The 22,294-nt window shown below is 44.6% G+C and overlaps 1 protein-coding gene across 1 annotated transcript in view; it reads left to right on the plus strand.

The window, feature by feature from the left end:
• Positions 1–20,474: 20,474 nt before the first annotated feature.
• Positions 20,475–22,294, plus strand: part of FRY (FRY microtubule binding protein) — a 213,096-nt gene continuing 211,276 nt past the window's right edge. Inside the window, exon 1 of the mRNA XM_081951786.1 lies at positions 20,475–20,583. The gene's annotated coding sequence lies outside the window, so the exon portion shown is untranslated. The remainder of the gene's footprint in view (positions 20,584–22,294) is intronic.

The following is a 22,294-nucleotide window of genomic DNA, read 5'->3' on the forward strand; positions in this document are numbered from 1 at the left end:
GGCCCTGACCCCCTCTCTGCTTCCAACACAGAGCCCTCATCCAAGCCTTCCCCAGACTTCAGGACTGGTCCATGTTCCACCCCAACCTCCTCACTGTCCGATTCTGCTGCCAGTTCCGCAGGCCACAGGGGAACACAAAGATGATAAGGAGACTGGAAGTTAAACCATATGATGAACAATTAAAAGAACTAAGCATGTCTAGCCTAATGAAGAAAAGGTTTAGGGCTGACATGGTACCCCTCTACATGGGGCTTCCCTTGGGACGCATCCGGAGACTGCAGCTAGTTCAGAACGCAGCCGCGCGGGTTATTATGGGAAGTACTCGTTACTCCCACGTAACACCTCTCCTGCGCGAGCTGCACTGGCTACCTGTGGCCTTTCGGGTGCGTTTCAAGGTATTGATTACCATCTTTAAAGCGCTCCATGGCATAGGACCTAGGTATCTGCAGGATCACATCCTACCACACACGTCCCTGCGACCTATCCGCTCACACAGAGAGGGGCTCCTCCTGGTGCCGTCTGCTAGGCAATGCCAGCGGGCGACACCTAGGAGTAGATCCTTCTCTGTGATGGGCCCAACCCTCTGGAATGACCTCCCCCCAGACATTCGAACTACCACCGACCTCCGTTCCTTCCGGCAAAAGTTAAAGACTCACCTATTTCAATCAGCTGGCCTGGCACTTTCTTAGTTTTACCTCCGGGGATTTATTCATTTTAATTGGGTTTGGGGTTTTAATAAGCTTTTAATGTACTATATTTATTATTCTATATACAGTCTTGCAACCTCCTCCACCTACGTATTTAATTATTTAACTGTTTTATGTATGTATTTTATAACGCATTTTAGTGACTGTACACCGCCCCGAGTCCCTTTCGGGAGAAGGGGCGGTCTATAAATACGAATAATAAAATAAATAAATAAATGGTAGCTGTCTTCCAGTATTTAAGGGGCTGTCAAAGAAAAGAGAGGATTCACTTATTCTCCAAAGCATCTGCGAGTAGGACAGGAGGCAAAGGGGAGAAATTTGTTAAAGAGAGATCAACCTGGAACTAAGGAGAGATTCCTGACAATGAGAACAATTATTCAATGGAACATCCAGAGTGGGTGCTCCATCGCTGGAGGTTTTCAAGAAAAGATTTGTCCAGGATGGTATAAGTTCTCATGCCCTGGGCAGGAGGTTAAACTAGAAAAGCTCCAAGATCCCTTCCAGCTCAATGATTGTAGTCTAGTCTAGTTTTTGTTTTAAGTAGTAATTAAAAGATAAAGATATAGGTTCCCCTCGCACATGTATGCTAGTCGTTCCCGACTCTAGGGGGCGATACCCATCTCCGTTTCAAAGCCGAAGAGCCAGCGCTGTCCAAAGACATTCCCGTGGTCATGTGCCCGGCATGACTAAACACCGAAGGCGCACAGAACGCTGTTACCTTCTCACCAAAGATGATTCCTATTTTTCTACTTACATTTTTACATGCTTTCGAACTGCTAGGTTGGCAGAAGCTGGGACAAGTAATGGGAGCTCACTCGTTATGCGGCACTGGTGATTCGAACCGCTGAACTGCCGACCTTCTGATTGACAAGCTCAGTGTCTTAGCCACTCAGCTTAGTAGCAGTTGGGACATAGCAATTTATGATTAATTTAGACAAAAAGAAATAATTTCTCTGACTAATTAAAGGTATTCTCATAAATACCTCTCAAGTTATATTTGTACTTACATCCATACATGGAATATAGTTTAGTTCTTGCTTCCATGTATGGATGCATAAGAATAATTACTCTCTGTCCCCCCCTCCCCCACTTTTAATTTCTACTCTAGAAAATTCAAAGGCACCAAAAATTAGCAAAGAAATGCACCCCCCCTCACTATAAAATAACTAAGCTGCCCAGAGTCACTTCAAAGCGAGATGGAAAACAAATTTAATAATTAAAAAATAAACAAGATTTTAAATATGACTGTACACCGCCCCGAGTCCCTTCTGGGAGAGGGCGTGGTTTAGAAATCAAATAAAAGTTAAAGTTAAAGTTAAAAGAGTGCACATTCTTTCTGATTTTCATGGGTAAATTCACAAATCACAGTAAGCCAAAAGTAAATGGAACATAGGTTGACTTTTAGAATATTAGATTTTAGCTGATATGTCAGCATGGGAGCCCACCAGAAATACTTTTTCCAGCATGTGAATTAGTCAGATAGTTATGCGAAAGACGAGGTAGTAGTTGCTCTATTCTTAAAAATGTCAGGGAATAGAAAAAGTTCAATTTATGCTAAGACTATGTTTTTAACATGTATTAATGCTTCACAATTTTTGTATCTGCACAAAGAAAAAAAGATGTTTAACCATTTCGCCTATTTGTTTATTTATTTTGCTCTAGGCCTGGGGTGTCCAAACTTGGGAACTTTAAGACTTGTGGACTTTAACTCCCAGAATCTCCCAGCCAGCCGGCTGGGGGATTCTGGGAGTTAAAGTCCACAAGTCTTAAAGTTCCCAAGTTTGGACACCCCTGCTCTAGGCATTAGCCTATCCCGTGTAAGTACGTTTTATAACTGTTCCTATCTTCTATACAACTTGAAACAATTACAGAAAGACTGGAGGTTGGTTCTAAGGAATAACAAAGGTTCAACTATTTTAGTAATTTACTAATGCAGGCACATATAGCATTAAATGTCATTGTTGCATTTTGAAACGTGGAGTTTCAAACCAGAAGGCCAACCTGGGATTGTTGAACTAAGTTTAGTCTTGAATGAAATTTTACAACGAAGCCACAATTCAGGTTAATCTAAAATGGATTAAATGGATGCCATTTCCTTATTTCTTTACCTGTCAAGTTGATAGCTTCCATTGTTACCATTTTAGTTTTGTTTAAGTCACAACACATTGGTCATGCTGAAACAACGGTGCTTCTCTATTATTTATCTCATTGCCCTGAAGTTCAAAAGTATTAACATATAGACAACCCATGCTTTCTCTTTAATAATATTGGAAGTTGTCTCAGGCATTTTGGGGGCTGGAAGAAGGAAAGAACCAAAGTACATTAGCCCTTTCTTAAGTGGCCATAATTTTACATAGCACTTGTAAATGTGATGTTCTCTCCAGATTGTTGGTTATCATTTCATGGCATTCCAGGCAGTGATTATGATATGTACAGTACTGTATGTGTTTCCCTTGATATTTAAAAAGATCATTCGGGTTTAATCATTTATATGTGTTAACATTCCTGCTCTTTGCAGTTTGCCAGTTGATCTTTGTTTCTTTTGAAAAACCAATGCAGAATGTTCTCATTTTACAATAATGAGTAAAAGAACTGATTACATTTCTGGTATTTAAACACATGTCCTTCCCGTAAGACTTCAGCTTTTCTGAAAATCTGGATAGTCTTAATTTAGCAGTTAATGTCTTTGAGGGACTAGAAAGGTTGGTACAGGTTAAGGCTCAGCCATCAAACACAGCTGCTCTTTGGTTCTTATTCCTAGATAATTCTATTAATTGGAATTCTATAATTCTAGTTCTATGTGGCACTATGCCTGAATGGGGAACTGCACAATATGCTAGTTCTCCTTGTTCACCCAACCCTACATGAACAGGTGGAAATCATGACCAGCAGAGTCTTTGCCCAGCATTGTCTGGGACACTAGAGGCAGCCTTTTCTGGATCAGTTGGCACTCACTCAATGTTAACTCACCACTGTATTGCCTCCTGGTTAGATTACATGGGCTGCCTGGAAGTGACACGACTACAACCAAAAACCTTCTTAGAGCCTCCTGACTCTAAAATAATCAGTTTCCCGAGGTCAGTTTGGCCCATCTCGTTATTTTAAAAGAGCATAAAATATTGCTTTTCCAAAGTGTTTCAGTGCAGGGGACATCACTTTATAGACAGGAGCCGATGGGGAAAGTTGCTTGTCTAGGATTAAATAAAGTCATTGTGACTGTTTTGTTCTGTGATTTGTAAGTCATCTAGAAACTATAGTAGAGGTAGTGACATGATAGCAGTGTTCCAATATCCAAGGGGCTGCCACATGGAAGAAAGTCAACCTATTTTCCACAGTACGAGAAGGTACAACATGAAACAATGGATGGAAACTAATCAAGGAGAGAAGCAACCTAGAACCAAGGAGAAATTTCCTGACAATGAGAACAATTAATCAGTGGAACGACTTGGCAACACAAGTTGTAGGTGATCTAACACTGGAGGTTTTTCAGAAGATATTGGACAACCATTTGTCTGAAATGGTATAGGGCCGTGATGGCGAACCTATGGCACGCACACCAGAAGTGGCACGCAGAAGTGGCACGCGCATGTGTGGGCATGTGCGCCGTCGCCGGTGTGGACATGCGTGACGGCTGCCAGAGCATCAGAAAACAGACTGAAAATGGCCAAAAATGGCCCAAAACCAGGCTATTTTGGGGGCATTTTCTGGGTTGTTTCTGGACCAATTTTAGGCTGCTTCCAGTTCATTTGTGGGCTGCTTTCAGGCTGTTTTTCAGCGCTCCAGTGGAAAAACAAAAAATGGCCTGAAAATAACCCCCAAACAGCCCAAAAAACAGCCTAAAATGACCTGCAAAACAGCCTGAAAATGGCCCAAAAAGCGCCCCCCAAAACAGGCATGTGTGCACTGGCTAATTGGTCTTCAGTTTTCAGTGCTCCAGCATGCACAAAGACCAGCTGGTTGGCGTGCATGTGCATGCCGGAAACCCAGAGACCAGCTGAATGGCACGGTTTGGCCACTCACTGCTGAAAAGGTTCGCCATCACTGGTATAGGGTTTCCTGCCTGAGCAAGGGGTTGGACTAGAAGGCCTCCAAAGTCCCTTCCAACTCTGCTATCCTGTTATTCCTCACTTAATGACTGTTACGATGGATCTCTCCAAAGGTACTTACATGAATGCATTTTAGGTGCTTGACAAGTGGCTCATCCTTATAGCTGCTTGCAGTGTTCCACAGTCACATCACGTGATTTACAATACTTTTTCTGCTTTTTCAGCTGGTTTCCAGCAAAACATGCCCATAGGAATGTAATGACTCGCTTAATGACTGCAATGTTCACTTAGCAACTGTCGCATTTGCCTTAAGACTATGACATTTTGTTAACTACCATGGCATTCATGTAACAAATGCTGCAAAAATGGTCATAAAATTGGGTTCGTCATGTGGGTGCTTTGATTTATGACCAGCATGATCCATGATAAAAATTCTGGACTCCATTATAACCACAAGTTGAGTACTATTTATCTATAAATTGAATATCAACCTATGTAATGTGTGATTTTGTGGGTAATTGCACTTCAGCAAACATTATTCACCAAGGGATCCAAGATTTACATTTTTGCATGTAACACTGCAAGCATGTACACTTTAAATCATTATTCTTTATGATTAATCTTGTTCATATCTTTTTAATCGCACACTAACACAATGTTTCCTCCCTTTCCTACTGTTAGGAAACTGACTTACTTTTTGTGTGATAGTGGTGTATTGAAATGAATACAAAGCTGTGACATTTATGTTATTGTTGATTGTTATTGTTAGATTATTTTAAAAAATGTTAGATTATTAACATACAATATGTGCGAAGAAAAGAAAAATATAATCTGGACCACTGTAAAATTGTATGAAAGCATTGCTCTAAGGTATATAATGATTATTAATTTCTTAACATCATTAATCATGGGGATTAACAAATTTTAGTTCATCCCTTTTCCAGATATGTTGAGCCTCCAATTTTCAGAATTCCTAATGAAGGTGTTGCTTGGGAATGTTCCATAAAACTGTAGTCATTCCTCATCTGGAGAGCAAAGGTTGGGAGAGAAGAACCTAATTCAATATATTTCAAGAAGAAAAGCAGAGGAAGAGGAGGAGGAAAATCATGGTAAAATATACGGTAATTAAAATGTTTTAAGACAGACACTGAATAAAAGGAGGATTTTGCTTTTACCCACCAAACGCCCTTGAGCAGATTCCCAAACAGGGTTATATCCCTTCACTTTATCTCTCATATATAGACAAAACTCTACATAGATATATCTACTGAATCCATACAACAAATCCTGGTAACCGGATTAACAATTTTTGGGGATACGGAACCACTGCCCAAATTATTAAGCAATAAAATACCTAATTAAGCTTAATAATTATCAAGTTTAGCATTTTGTACAAATACTTCTGTGCTCATGTGGTCAGTCACTCCATTATGCCAACTGACTCACTAGAATTGCTTTCCAGAAGATAAAAGGCTGGTATCTCAATGTACTCCTTTCATTTTTTAAAAAAAACATCAACTTCCCTGTGAGCTGCATTTCCTGAGCTTTCATTTTGCGAGGCATACAGAAAATTATTTCCGCTGATGTGAATAGGATTGAGTTCTTATTAAACATCTCTGACAGTGTTTATGACATGCTGAAAAGTGAGGACTGGAAATGAAGTTGGAAAAGCATATACCTAAATGCTCTGAAAAAGTGAAACTTTATATTGAGGAATGCCTATTCTTACTATGGTTTGGAAGAAGCTTAGTTTACTCTGATCTTCAGAATGTTATATTTCTAAAAGAATTCTTAGAAATCATTTTCTCTCTGTGTGGGGGAAGGGGGTATGTCTGTTTGTGTATCTATACCTCCCTCCTTCCCTCCCTTTCTCTCTGTCACTGTCACTCTCTTTCTCTCCCACCACCCAGAACTTTTAGTTTTGCCAGGATATGCAATGTCCAGTATATTCACTTCCTCTCTTCCTTCCTCTAGAAAGATGATCTCATTATTATTTGCCAGAAGTATTTCCCTGGTTTTATAGTGTCATGGTAACTCTTTTTGGCTGGTGCTCTTTCCTTTGGTGCTGCTTAGAAGAAGCACTAGAGAAATGTTGCAGCAACGTCTCCCACCAGTGTCAAATAAAAGGATGCACTCATAATCAGGGGTGAAATGCTACCGGTTCTGACCAGTTCGCTAGAAGCAGTAGCATAAAATGCTAAGGTTCACCAGAACTGGTAATAATTTAAAAAAAAAGCTTTAAAATGTGGGGGAAAAAAAGGTTCTGTGGCACTCAGTTGTGCCGCACGATCACCGGAACAATCATCGGAACCTTTTCCCCCTCCAACTCTTTTTAAAGCATTTTTTTTCCTGCTGGTTTGGGCAAATAGATAGGAAAAAAATGCTTTAAAAAGTAAAAAAAAGTTGGCCACACCCACCCAGTCACATGAACCTCCCCCACCAAGCCACGCCCACAGAACAGGTGGCAGAAAAATTTAGATTTCACCACTGCTCATAATTTTTAAAAACCCATAAATGTATGCCTGTAGGCTGCTACCACAACATTTGGCATTATACAGAACTGGATGTGTCTGATATCTATCAAGAGGAGCTGTCCAATGTTTAGAACAGTGGTTCCCAAAATGGGCGGTACTGCCCCCCCCCCGAGTGGTGGTGGGATGACTAGGGGGTCGCTAGGAGGCAAGGGGGTGTGGCAGGGGGGCGCTAAGAGGCAAGGGAGGTGGCAGAGGAGTGCTGGAGGTGGCCCCCTCGCAGGGCGCAATTCTGCCTGGGGCTCTGTTGGCCGCCAGTCAGCTGAGCACTTCCAGCAAGGGTGAAATTCAGCCACTTCTGACCAGTTCTCCTGAATGGTAGGTCAAATTATGGGCAGTTCGGAGAACCGGTAAAATGCACCACTGACTGGCTCCGCCCTCACCTCCCACCCCTCCCACTCACTCCTTTTTGTACCTCGCCTGCCTAGAGGCACAGGTGCTGCTGCTGCTGCTCCCTGGTTCCCTTGCTTATCTCAACCACACAGCCCAGCAGATCTCTGCCCAGTGAGTCTTCCTTTGCTTCTATTCTAGCTACCTCCCCCACGCCCCAGCCAAAGTATCTTTTCTTTTCCCAAGCTATTTCCCTCTGTCTGGGCTCCCCCTTGCAGAGCTGAGCCTAGCATTCAGTTTAAAATCCAGGGCGGGGGAGGGGGGGCAACAGAGAAGCCAGTAGGAGGGGAAAAGTTTTCCTTTTTTTCTAAACTATTTCCCTCCGTCTGGGCTCTCAAAGGCAAATCATTCTTCCCGAGAAGCCTCTGCATGATGAGGAAGAAGGAGATAATGAGGAAGAGAAAAAAAGAGAGAGAGCAATGACAGTCAGAAATGAGGAAAAGAGCATGGTCCCACATACTATTAGTCAGGAGTGCATCCGGATTTATGGGCAAAAAGATAAAAGAGAACTATGCCACAGATGGCAAATGACGGGGTCATTGGCTCTGGGAATGGATAAGAAGACAGTAGAAAGATTTAAGGATGACCATCACATGATGAGAGTCATTGGAAACATTAATGATTTTTGCAGCAGAATACTATATAAAGAGACTATAGGGAAATAACTAAAAGCAAGAAAAGTACAATAATCTATTTGGGAAATGAATGGAGTGGGTCATCATGTTTGTTCAGGAGTTAGAGATTAAGAATAATAATTTTACTACGATGGAGGAAAGTTTACTTGGTGGTAGAGTGTGAGACCAAAGGGCAGAGCTAGAAGTCAAAAGGAACTACATTTTCATTTAGCAGGATTGTATGATAAACCAGTAGAAAGGTTTAAGGGGACTGAAGGGACGCGGTTGCTCAGTGGCTAAGACGCTGAGCTTGTTGAGCAGAAAGGCTGGCAGTTCGAATCCCTAGCATTGCGTAACGGAGTGAGCTCCCGTTACTTGTCCCAGCTTCTGCCAACCAAGCAGTTCAAAAGCACGTAAAAATGCAAGTATAAAAATAGGAACCATCTTTGGCGGGAAGGTAACAGCGTTCTGTGCTCCTTCGGTGTTTAGTCATGCCAGCCACATGATCATGGAGGCATCTTCGGACAGCGCTGGTTCTTCGGCTTTGAAACAGAGATGAGTACCGCCCCCTAGAGTTGGGAATGACTAACACATATGTGCAAGGGGAATCTTTACCTTTACCTATGATAAACCAATATCAATGCATATCCACTCTCCCTTCCTCAAGTCAATGTCCCTTTGGTTTTTTTTTTTAAAAAAGTAACATTATTGTTGTTTTTATCTTATTCCAAGTGACAAAGACACCAAATCCATTTTTTCTTCTGAAGGTGGCTATTTGCTTTTTTATTTCCATTTGTTATTTATGCCCACTTTTCTGTAGCTCTCGTGTTTTATACTCTTCTTTGGAATTTGCTAAGCATGGAACACTGAATGAAACATTGATACTTGAGTCATGTAGTAGCTGCTTCCATTGTGCTGTGACTAACAGACAAAGAATGGAATGATGGGAAAACAATGGAGGAACCGAAGGATAAGAAATGTTGTTTGTGAAGGTTCACTAAGCAAGAGATCACAAAGGAATTAATAAGAGCGTTCATGTCAGAGCTTCTGACTCTACATAGCAGATATTTCTATTCTGCTCCAACATATAAAGAAATGGGTTTTGGGGAAGAAGCATTTCTCTTCAACAACGGCTCCTTTGGTATTCACAAGAACACTGCAGAAATGTAGAACATTTGTCTGTTATACCTGCTGTGATGCAAGCTGGTCTGTGTGCTTGTTGTAGCTAAATCCAACAATACAGGCCAGAAAGTCATAAATCACAAGGTGGTTTTTGCAGACTGACTCTTAAGAATGCAGTATTTTTTGTTTTGTTTTGTTTAAAGGATTAATCAACATTTTTTCAAAATAAAACTTTAGGCAGTTTAGAACAATATGTCTATAAATATTTAAAGAGCAAGGGCTTATTGGATACAAATATGGTTTCCATAAATTCCATAGAATGTTAAGACGGCTGTGTGAAGAATGCCAAACGGAATGTAATATTTTTTAGAAGATGGAAATGATTCACGATCATTGTCAACATGGCAGGCAAAGTGTGAGCTAAATTTAAACTAAATGCTTGGGGAAGGGCCAAGATGGTGACAAACTAGCTGCACTATTAAAATGGACCTTTTCTAACGCGGGTAAATTTCCCAAGCAGAAATCACACAAATTTTGTTTAACATTTGTTTCATAGTAAGCAAAAGCTGGAAAATAAACAGAAAACCTAAATCATACTTTAGCTATGCTGGAGAAATAGGTAATACCTGACTGTTTCCTCTCCACTATGAATCACAAGGAACCAGTACATTAAATTAATCCCTAATAGGAACCCATTTATGTACTGGGAATTATGGAGAACTGAGCTACATACGCCATCTTTTTCTATATTGGAGGAAGCTGAACCTGGAGCAGATTGTCAGAAGACCCAAAAGAGCCAGATAGAGGGTCTCACCATTTGTGAATCTCTACCAAAATATCTGGGCAATATACTTTCTAAACACAGAAACCATTATGCACGCCACAGAATGTTTCAGCATTATATTACCGTAGCAAAGGCAGATAAGCCCTGGAATGCCTTTCATGTATTTGCAGCATGAGGCAATTGAAAAGAGATGTGTTAGATATTAACATATATCGGGATAAGTCTTCCCTCAGGTCCGCTCCTACAGCGGGAAACAGGTATTCCTCTGATTGGTCAATGGGCGTGCCCCATCCCTATAAAAGGGGAACCCTCCGACCACAGAGCAAGCTGGATCACTACTACTACTAATAAAATGAGCTGTTGAGTTACTTCGTGTCCGCAGTCTGTCTCTCGTTGCCCAGATCTAACATTGGCGACGAGGGTGGGATTGAGAGACAGATAGGACGAAGAACGCTACTTCAAGAATCTCCGGATTTGATCCAGCCCAGGAATTCGGCAGAAATTCCGGCAGCCATCTCAGATCACCGCAGCGCGGCAAATTCAAACTGAGAAGATGGCGATGCATGCTCCCCCCGCTCCTTTCGACCCAGCAACCGACGAATGGGAAGCCTTCATGATTCGCTTCGAGTGTTTCCTCGAAGCAAATGAGTACACGGGGATCACCGATGCAAGAAAGAAAAATATCTTCCTCGGCTACTGCGGAAAGGAAGTCTTCAATACGGCCAGAGACCTCACCGCGCCTACTCCAATACAAGCAGTACCATGGGCGACGCTGAAACAAGCCTTGGAAACACATTACGCGCCAAAACCGTCCCGCCATGTCAGCCGCAAAGAATTCAACATGAGGACTCAAAAGGCGGGAGAATCCATTAACCAATTTGTTGCAGCTCTACGAAGAATAGCAGCCCACTGTGAATACAGGGATTTGGAAGAGCATATCTTAGAGCAATTCATCTGTGGGGTAAGAGACATTTCGTTGCAAAAGAAACTGTTAGCCAACCCGAATCTAACCCTACAGTCAGCATTGAACAAAGCAAGAGCGTCGGAATCAGCGGAGAAATCAGCAGTGACCATACAACGAAGGGTCAACGAAACCCAGCCAGCACCGAGACAAACCAGAGTCCACTACGAAGACGCAAGCCCCGACTACGTGGATCCCGAGTTCGAGGACAGTCACCTAATGCAGAGCAGTCACTGGAGGCCTGGGGGAAAACCCGGATCCCGTTTGCCGCCCTGCGCAAGCTGCGGAGGGAATCACCCCAGGTCTACTTGCAGGTTCAGGAACGTTGTTTGTTCGCACTGCAACAAACTTGGGCACATCGCACGAGTGTGCCGGAGCGGAGTCCCTGCCTCACGGCAGCCACCCATGTACCGCCAACAGAAGCCCAACCCAGGGGCTTGGCGAAATCAAAAAGGGCGCCCAGAGAGAAATCCACAAGTGTTTACCCAGAGAGAAACTCCCCAAAGAGCTGAACGAGCGTATTCCCAGAGAGATTACTCACAAGAAAGTGAGCGAGCGTATCCCCAGAGAGAATTCACACAGAGAGCCGAAAGAGCGTTCTACCAAGACGCTCAACGAGAGTATTCTCAGGATATAGACGATGAGATAGAGTTGACCCAGAGAGAGGAGTTGCGAACGTATCTCACCACGATACATCAGGTCCGCCCTAAGCGGCCCAAAAGGCTGAAAGTCACAGTCCTCTTGGAGGGCTCACCCTGCGAGCTGGAGGTTGACACAGGATCAACCCTGACGATCATTTCATGGGCATCCATGAAACAGGCCATTCCCAGCCTCAGAAAGAGCCAACTGCGCGCTCCTGACGTCCTGCTACGAGACTACCAGGGGAACCAAGTCCCCATCGTGGGCCAAGGCACATTCCACATCCAGTTCAAGGACATCGAAGCCCAGCTGCCCGTGACCATCTCCAGCGCGCCATTGCAGAACCTCCTGGGGCTTGATTGGTTTGAAGCCCTGGGATTAGAAGTCACCGGAATCAACGCCGTGAGAAACAGCAGCGCTGAAAAGATCTTTAAGGAGTTCGAGGATGTGTTCAGCTCCGGTCTTGGTAAGTATGTGGGCAAACCAATATCGTTCAATTTAGACCCAAATGTGGCGCCAATCCGACTTAAACCGAGACGAGTGCCTTTTGCACTCCGCCCAAAAATAGATAAAGAGATAGATAAGTTAGTGGAACAAGGAATCCTTGAGCCGGTAGATCACGCGCGTTGGGAGACACCTATCGTGACCCCAGTTAAGCCAGACGGATCAGTCCGCATCTGCGCAGACTATAAATGCACAATTAATGTCGCGCTACAACAGAGCGCATATCCGGTGCCCGTAGTACAGCACCTATTGCACTCATTGGGGCCAGGAAAGGTTTTCGCTAAGTTAGATATGGCACAAGCTTACCAGCAACTGCCAGTAGATAGCGCCACAGCGGAGGCCCAGACTATAGTGACGCACAGAGGAGCGTTTAAATGCAACCGGCTACAATTCGGCGTAAGTATTGCTCCAGGATTGTTCCAGAGCGTCATGGAACGACTGTTGCAAGGGATACCGGGAGTCGTCCCATATTTTGACGATATCTTGGTGTCCGCTGCAAACGAGGAGCAACTAAACAAAAGAGTCAGATCTGTTTTGGCCAGAATCAGAGAGAAGGGCCTCCGCCTTAAAAAAGAAAAATGCCAAATTAACGTGCCTAGCGTAGAATTCCTGGGTTATAGAATTGATGGTCAGGGAATTCACCCCACTGAAAAGAAAATTAAGGCGATCCAGGACGCCCCCACACCACGAAATCAAACCGAGTTGCAGGCCTTCCTCGGACTACTTAATTTCTACAGCGTTTTTCTGAGACAGAAGGCGACCGTTGCTGAGCCACTACACCGTCTACTCCAGAGGAACGCACCATGGAGATGGGGACGAGCCGAAGCTGCAGCATTCGCCGGGGTAAAGCGCCTGCTCACCACTGACTCACTACTTGTGCAATACAGTCAGACCCTCCCGCTGGTATTGACCTGCGACGCATCGCCTTTCGGGGTTGGAGCAGTCCTCAGCCACAGGATGCCCGACGGAAAAGAAGCACCCATTGCTTTCTACTCCAGAACTCTTTCATCGGCCGAAAGGAACTACAGCCAAATGGACAGAGAAGCGTTGGCTGCCGTTGCAGGTGTGAAACGTTTCCATGAATACCTCTACGGCCGCGATTTTGAACTCATTACTGATCACAAACCGCTGTTAGGACTTTTGGCGGGAAATCGCCCCACTCCGGTCTCCCTTTCTCCACGCATGACCAGGTGGACTGTTTTCCTGGCTGCGTACTCTTACAAGTTAATTCATCGACCGGGCTCCACTCTAGGACACGCAGATGCGCTCAGCCGTTGCCCATTACCAGACATTTTGCCAGACCCCACTCCAGAAGTACCGGTATTGCTCATTGACTGTTTGGATTCGGGACCGGTTTCTTCTTACGATGTTGCAAGGTTCTCCTCGAAGGACAATTTAATAAAGCAAGTGCAAACTTGGGTATGGAGGGGGTGGCCAAAGGGAAATGTGGGCCCGGAATTCAAAATGTTTTGGTCTAAACGGGACGAACTCTCCGTGTTACAGGGATGTTTGTTGTGGGGGGATCGAGTTGTTATTCCTTTTGCTCTACGAAAAAATGTATTGAATGCTTTACATATGGGTCATCCGGGGATCGTGAGAATGAAAGCGTTAGCGAGAAGTTATGTGTGGTGGCCCAATATGGACAAAGAAATAGAGGAGTGGGTGACCACTTGCGACCCATGCCAGGAGTCGAGACCAGCACCCCCGGAAGCGCCCGCCACAGAATGGGAGAAACCCAAGGCACCCTGGTCACGCATTCATATTGATTTTGCAGGGCCATTCCAGGGTCAAACCTTCCTCATAGTTGTAGATGCTTATTCTAAATGGTTAGATGTAGTCCTAATGACATCAACCACGGCAGAGGCAGTTATAAAGGTTCTTCGGCGGCTTTTCGCCACCCATGGTCTACCAGATCTGTTAGTATCGGACAACGGGCCCCAATTCACGGCCATGCAGTTTGAAACATTTTTAGCAGGGTTGGGAATCAGACACGCCCTCATCGCGCCATTCCATCCAGCGTCCAATGGTCAGGCAGAAAGAATGGTGCGGTTCGCGAAAGAGGCCCTCGCCAGGATGGGCCCGGGGGATTGGCAAACACGCATTGACCATTACCTCCTCATTCAACACATTACCCCGAGCGCAACGACGGGTAGGAGCCCCGCTGAACTACTAATGGGTCGCCGCCTACGGTCTCACCTGGACAGGCTCCACCCGAATTACTCTACCTCGGCTCCCCCAGACTCTACAAGTAAGGTCAGGTCTTTCAGAGAAGGAGACACTGTTTATGCTCAAAATTACACAGGGGGGACATTGTGGATACCGGCAAGGGTCATTGGCATCATGGGCCCTCGATCGTATTTGTTAGAGCTTGAAGATGGGCGGCATTGGAGAAGGCACATCGATCAGCTTCGAGGTCGCCTAGCACACTCCAACTTAAGGGATGAGGGCGAAAGTTTCCTGTCCACAGAAAGACAACCGCAGGGAAACTTCATCCCAGGAAACGACGACACCGGCGAGCTAAGCGGGGGACAGGACATCACGCACGCAGCTGAGCAACCCCCCGTCATCACAGCCGCTGAGCAAACCCCCGTCATCGCAGCCGAACAAGATACCAGGGAAAAGAGCATCGAAAACGCAAGACCTCCAGAAACAGAAAAAGCACCCGATCCTGCAACTACTTCAAACCAACAGGAAACCAGTCCTGCAAGTACTTCAACACAACCGGAACTCCGACGTTCCTCCCGAGCAAGACAAACACCCACCTACCTAAAGGACTATGTCACCTACCGCAACGTCCCATCTAGGAGGGGAGGGGTGTTAGATATTAACATATATCGGGATAAGTCTTCCCTCAGGTCCGCTCCTACAGCGGGAAACAGGTATTCCTCTGATTGGTCAATGGGCGTGCCCCATCCCTATAAAAGGGGAACCCTCCGACCACAGAGCAAGCTGGATCACTACTACTACTAATAAAATGAGCTGTTGAGTTACTTCGTGTCCGCAGTCTGTCTCTCGTTGCCCAGATCTAACAAGATGAGTTAACTAGACCCCATAAAAGAAGCTCCTGGAGTTGTCTAGGCAGCCTCTGTCAAAATGCGCGTATACTTCAAATTACTTCAGGTAATGCCACAAATTGCAACGGACCAAAACAATGCAGAGATGAACATTTGGCAACATAATATAAACTCTCTGAGTTTACTTTTAAACAACCACCCCCGATTAACAAGCCTCGACTCAGTCCAGTGCCTGCCCAGCTGCCAGTGACAAGAGAATTCTGCACACTATTAATAATTCTACCTTTCCATTTAAGCTCATTTGGATTTGGGGAGAGAGAAGAAGAATCTTCTCCACAACTATAAGAATAAGGGCTGCACAATACAGCTGCTATTAGCTGGAAAATTAGGAGTAAAATGGGGTACCTTCACTAAAGAATCTTACAGCTAACACTGCCAAAATAGCTTGCAATTGCCAACTTTCAGAAATCTCTGGAGACTAATTTTTTCTGGCTCAGAAACAGTGAGTATTGTAAATCAATTCTTTAGTTCTGTCAACTAAATGCAAAAAGTAATCCAGTTTTCTTGTTTAACACAGATTTATTGTTGATCCATTGCATAATACATAAAATAATAATGGATAAGCATACAAAGAAAGGAAACACGGTTCTTTACCAGGCTATTTCTTCATTATATGTGATATACTTAATCATGCAAAAAGTTGCCTGTGCCTGCTAGCACAATCTTGTGCATGTGGGTTGAGCAAATCACCACATTCTGAAAATCTCTAATGAGCAAGCACATGGCATTCTTCAATATTTCATAACGTTTTGGAAAGAAAATCTCAGAAATCAGTATTCTTAACAGCCTGTGTTTGTTTTTACCTTTTAACTCATCCCTGAGTGTTCCTGTACCTTAATTAAATAGCATTTTTAAACAGAGATTTATATTTGCCCTATAGTACAAAGCCTGTCTAATATTCTGCTTTTTCCCCTCTTGCTGAACAATGTTTCAGAATAGGTCCAGTGGCATTAATAATTATTTATGCAGAGCATTAGGCTACTAACCAATCCCTGTAATAGGTCTACCACAGGGGTGTCAAACTGGCGACCCGTAGGCCGGATGCATCATGCGCAGACCACGCCCAACCCAGCTGTGCGAAGGGGAAAAACACCGCGAAACATCACGTGAAGATAACGTAATACGGCAAGTTTGACACCCGTGGTCTAGCAGATCTAAGCTAAAAAAATGGATAATTCAAGGATAGCAGAAAAAGAATGCTACCATCTGATGATCATGTGTTATTAGCTCCGTGTAACACATATAAAGGCCTACTAGAAAATCTGCAGAAACCCTGTCAGATGTAGCACCAGCCTTGTCCTGATATTCTAGAGCAGTGGTTCTCAACCTTCCTAATGCCACGACCCTTTAATACAGTTCCTCATGTTGTGGTGACCCCCAACCATAAAATTGTGGTTCCTAAGACTATCAAAAATATGTGTTTTCTGATGGTCTTAGGCGACCCCTGTAAAAGGGTTCTTCGATCCCCAAAGGGGTCCCGACCCACAGGTTGAGAACCACTGTTCTAGAGCAATGCTGGTAAACCTTTTTGGCACCGAGTGCCGAAACAGGAACCTTTTCGGCATTGAATTATTTTCTGGTTTCTGGCGGGCGCATGTGTGCCGGCGATCTGGTTTTCCAGTTGCTGGCATGCATGTGCACACAAAGACCAACTGTCTGATGCACATACGCTGGCTCCACCTTGCCTTTCGGGGGTCCTCGTGCTTCCCTGCCCACCCCTGATCCCCGTCTGGGTGGCGGGACATCCCCACCAACAACCTAATTCCACAGCCCCAGAGGGGGACCAGCTTCTCCTCCATTTCCTCTTGGATGCTCCAGCATCCTGGGCAGAAGTGGAAGTGTGAGAACCGCTGCCGCCCCCTCGCCCCTTGTGGTGGCAGAAGCAGAGCGCACCCAGCCAGCAAATGCTGCCCTGCTGCCCCTGAGCCAGCCAGGCGCTCCAGAACGTGGATGCATGTTGGTGCTGTGGGCTGGGGCCTTGCAAGAAGCCCCTTGGGTGGGGAGGAAGGGAAGCCACAGCTCGACTGTCCTGGCTGGCAGTTCTGCTCCCATTGCTCTTCCGGGTTCCGGTGTGCCAGCCACCTGGACTTCATGCACACAGGAGCATCAGAAACTGAAAGAGCAGCTGCACAGTGTGCATGCATGTGCCAGGAAGATGATCTTCTGGTTTCTCACTGTCCACTTGATCTTTGCTCATGCATGCGCACCAGAAACCAGAAGACCAAGTGGCCGCCGTGCGCATGCGCCCCAGGCAGCTGTTCCCTCGTGCATGAAGACCAGCTCGCCGACGCACCGGAATCCGGAAGAGCAACGGGCAACGGCTCATGTGCCGGAAGAGACCACTTCTGTCATGTGTGTCAGAGGTTCGCTATCATGGTTCTAGGTTTTTTTTAAATACTTAAGTGTATCATGTGGCAGACAAATTCAAAATAGGCATTATTCTTCCATCTGTAGTTTTAAGAGGAATGTCTTATTCTTCAACTTAAGATTCTTTTAAGGTGCGTTCTTTTCCATTTGCTTAATGAAATAGTCCAGGCTGGACAATGTGTTTGAATTCATATGCTTACCCCAAAACTCTCCAGTTTTACCAGGTCATTCCTCTTCGCCAGCATCCGTTCTAATACTGTTTACAAGAACACCACACTTATTAAATGTAAAACAATTATTTGGGTTCTATAATTTTAATATCTCCAGAGGCTGATAAACATTCAATTATTTAACAGCATTTATCACCTTATAATGTACTAATATTTCTAAATTAAAATTTCTTCATGTTAAAAAATGAAGAAGTGAAAGTCTACCCAACCTGTGACATGATATTGACATACTGATAGTCTGAGCTTGTCCATCTGAAAGGTCGGCAGTTCGGCGGTTCTAATCCCTAGTACAGGTCTCCTGCGTGAGCAGAGGGTTGGAATAGATTATCTTTAAGGTCCCTTCCAACTCTGTTATTGTTACTGTTACTACTATTTTTGTCAATTTTTGTTGTTAAAAAACATTGTACAAACATCCTTTTTTTTCAACTTAATTAGCAATGTATTTTTTCCTGATGTTCTTGTTACAAATGTAGGTTGCAGTTGCCTTGGATTGCATCTTTTATTGCAGGTTGTATTTTAAATAAGATAAAGAGAAATCATGCAGAACGTCTGTGCCTAAATTTTCTTTGCTTCCTTTTACCAGCAGGCCAATGAAGTTTTTGTATTGCCTCTAGGTAACAAAGACATGTGTTGGGGGAGGGGGGGGAAAAACAAACTTCCTCTCCAAGGACTACACGGAGTTGGTACATACATATTCTCTCTTTATATGCTTCTGGGGGTTTCTGCCTTTCACATGTTGCACCTATATCTGTGCACATGCATACTTGGAAAGCACAGGGCAGAACACATACTATATATGCTGCTGTGGGACATGTGACCAGGAGAAAGACTGAGAGAGAGAGAGAGAGAGAGAGAGAGAGAGAGAGAGAGAGAGAGAGAGAGAGAGAGAAAGGGAGGGAGGGAGGGAGAGAAAGGGAGGGAGGGAGGGAGGGAGGGAGGGAGGGAGGGAGGGAGGATTAGCAAATCATCAGTATTGCAAGCTGCTGCTAAGTTGCTTTTCCAGAAGGATGCACTGGCAAATTTGGAGATTTTCTACACAGCTCCTGGGCTGGCTGAACATTTTTTTTTTTTAGCCCTGATCTATCTTTTCTTGGTTTCTTTCCACACACCATACGTGGTCCTTTTCTGTTCAGTTTTTGGAGTGGTACAGGTTGAGGGACAGAGGCAAATCTTGAGACCTTTTACTTGATTTATTTCCATCGTTCTGTTGGGTTGGAAAAAATGAAAATGCCCAAATAGGTAGGTAAATGCACTCTTGACAGCTTAGTTTCAAGTGGGAAAATGCACACACAATTGAAAGAGCACACTTCCCTAATTTGCCACTTCCTTCGGGTTGTTAGGCAACCATCCAACTGACAGTTATAGGCCACAAAGTAGTTGCAGCCTGAGTTTTTATGGTGGGTAGTAAAGTGCAGGAAGTCCTGTCCTTTGTAGCTTTGTGGCATCCTCTATTCTGTATTCTTTGAAATCCATAGAACTTTATAGCCTGGCTGAGCTCAGGTAGCGCTGGGGGAATTGGAAATAAACAATTGGAAATAAATAAAATACAGCACATCCCAGTACCAGCAGTGCTGGTGCTGTCAACTTTTATATTCTTCTTTATATTCAGAACGAAAAAGAAGGTGTTTTGACGCCTTCTCCTGAGACTTTTGTCCTTCTCCCATAGACTTTCTTTCGCGTCAGTAAGAATAAAGAGGCTAAAGTTTAAAGATTCAGGAACCTCAATATAATCATTTGAAAATCAACCTATGGTGGCATTTTAAAACCTGAAAGATCTTCTAACCTCAAATTCAAGAGGTACCATAGCCAGCACTGAGAAGTGCCCATGTTTCATTGGTCCTGTTTAATTTCCTTTCTGACATAATCTGGAAAGAGAAATTGGTCAGATGAATTTACCTTCTTCACGGGATTGCTGGGATTATGGGATTTGGTGCCAGGGATTAGAATGCTACCATCAACACTACAAAGACAGAGTGAAATATGAATATGAGAACTGGCCTCGTTTTCCACCCTCCCCTCCCCTCCCCCATGGGCCTTGTCGAGTCGCATTTCCCCCGACAAGCCGGTCGTCGGAGCGGAGCAGCTGCTGCTTATACTCCGGCACAGGGCGCCACGTGCAGCGATGGCGCAAGTGCAACAAACCCCGTTCCCTCAGGAGGAACGGCACGGCCTCCTTTGTTCTTTCGCTTCAACTTTGAAGCGGGCGGGCGGGCGGGCAAACAGGAGCGCGAAGTGGAAGAAGACAAAAGAGGCAGAGCCAAGGGCGGGAGGGGGGGAGAAGGCGCGCGTGCGGACGGGCGCGATCGTAAAGCGGGGTTATCTCGGGCCGAGCGACAGACGCTCGGCCGCTTTTCTCCCCCCCACCCCACCTTTCCCGCGCCCGCCCGCCTTCATTTTGTAATGAAGGGGCAGAAGGACCCAGGTGAGAGGAAGGGAGTCGGTGCCCGGCTCTGTGTTATGATGGGCGGATCCTGTCCACGCGACGTCAGGAGGGTGGGGAACGGGCGCCACTTGACAGGAGGGAGGGAAGGAAGACGAGCCGGCTGCTGCCTCCTCCTCCTCCTCCTCCATCACCACCATCCCCACTGCCGCCAACAGCTCCGGCAGCCACGGGGTGAGTGGAGGGAAGCGGCCGGGCAAGGGTTCGCCCGCTCTTGGCGGCGTCCGCACGACGGAACTCCACTGACTCGAGTGCGCGGCTCTTTCCAAGGGTGAGGGAGGATGGGGTGGGGGTTGGGGGTGAGAGCCGCGCCTAGGAAGCGGGGACCGAAGGGTGGGGGAGGCTGCCGGCGGTCCTCCGCTTCTCCCTTCCTCCGGCTGGCAGGCGGCCCTCCTTGGGTGGGAGCTCTTTGCGTGGGAAAGTTCCCCGATGCCTACTCGGAATGGGGTCAGGGGAGCCCGTGGGCATCGAGCAGGTGCCCTCCGCTCCGGTGTGGAGTTTCAAAAGGCGCCGCTCTCCTCTTGGACTTGGCTTTTCCGGAGCACCACCTGTCGTGCCCTATTCCGTGATAAGCCTGCGCCTCTTCTCTTCTCCCAACTCCTCATTGAATGACTTGCTCCACGTGTCGCCCAGGTCTCCTGGCTTTTCCTGCCCCATCTGGAATACCCACAATAACAAAAGCCCGTCTCTCCTTTTTTCAGTAAGGGGAGCTTCTTTCCTTTCCTTTTTTAAATTACTATTTTGGAGAAGAGGTGTGGGGGTGCTTTAAAAATCGTTATTTACTTACAGCATTCTCCCTTCAAGGTGGTTTGTTTGTTTTTTTCGGTATTTAAGGCGGACCGATTGGATGTTTGTGGGTGACCAGTGCTGCCCTCTCTTGGTTTGAGGCAAAACCTGAGAAAAGGCTGCCATATGTGTGCCAGTAAACTTATTTTGGGACATACTTTATTTACTTAGGTGCCTTTATAAATAGTTTAATCTATATTTAAATAGTGAGGAGGAAGTGACTTCACCAGCCATTTCTAATAATATTTTAATGCATTTTCCTAAATAGGGTAATCTTAAAGTGTTCTGTCTAGACTGGAACAGCCTGGTTTTGGTCATATTTGGAAGCAAGTGATGCTGAATGTTGCAAAGTATTTATAGCCAAAACAAAAATAAATGATTTTAATAAAGTTAATATCATTTGGGTCAGGGTCTGCATTTGTTAATTTTTCCAAATTATTGTGTTGGTTGGCTTTTAAAAAGTATTAGATTTATAATAATGCAGATTTTTGCAAAGTTAACATCTGTAGTGCTGTGGCCCTCTGTTTCAATTAATTTTTTACTCAGCCACTCAATGTAGCTATTAAGAAGATAAAAGGAGTAATTGATTACACTTAACATCAATAGTTCTTACCATTTCATGAATGAATAATGTTATTCTTTGATTCCATTAAAAGCAGTAAGTTGGTGCACAAAAGTGTCTTTAAAATTGTAGTAGCTTTCACTTGTTTAACATTTATTGTGTGTAAAAAAATCAAATGTATTTTATTGTACATCCTTATATATAGTGAGACTGAAAATTTGTGTATATGTATCCACTTCAGAACAAATATCTTTTGTCATGAGCAATATTTCATCAGTACTCTATGTAATTGTGTTGAAGAATTAGAATTCATTTTTTGAATTTGCTGAGTTTTTGCATATCTTTCTCACTGAATGTTTTCAAAATTTCATGTGTGATGTAGTGTACATAAAATAAGTCAAAAGGAACAAATAACACTAGTGTTCATATATGTTTCTTTTACTCCATAAACAAAATCATCCAGTAGATTTACCAGTGTGAAGTAATTCTCCCCAGCTCAATCTAATTAATAAGATAAATAGGATCAGATGTAGTGGT

Source organism: Natrix helvetica (assembly GCF_964273705.1).
Source record: "Natrix helvetica genome assembly, chromosome: 4".
Classification (NCBI taxonomy): Eukaryota; Metazoa; Chordata; class Lepidosauria; order Squamata; family Natricidae; genus Natrix; species Natrix helvetica.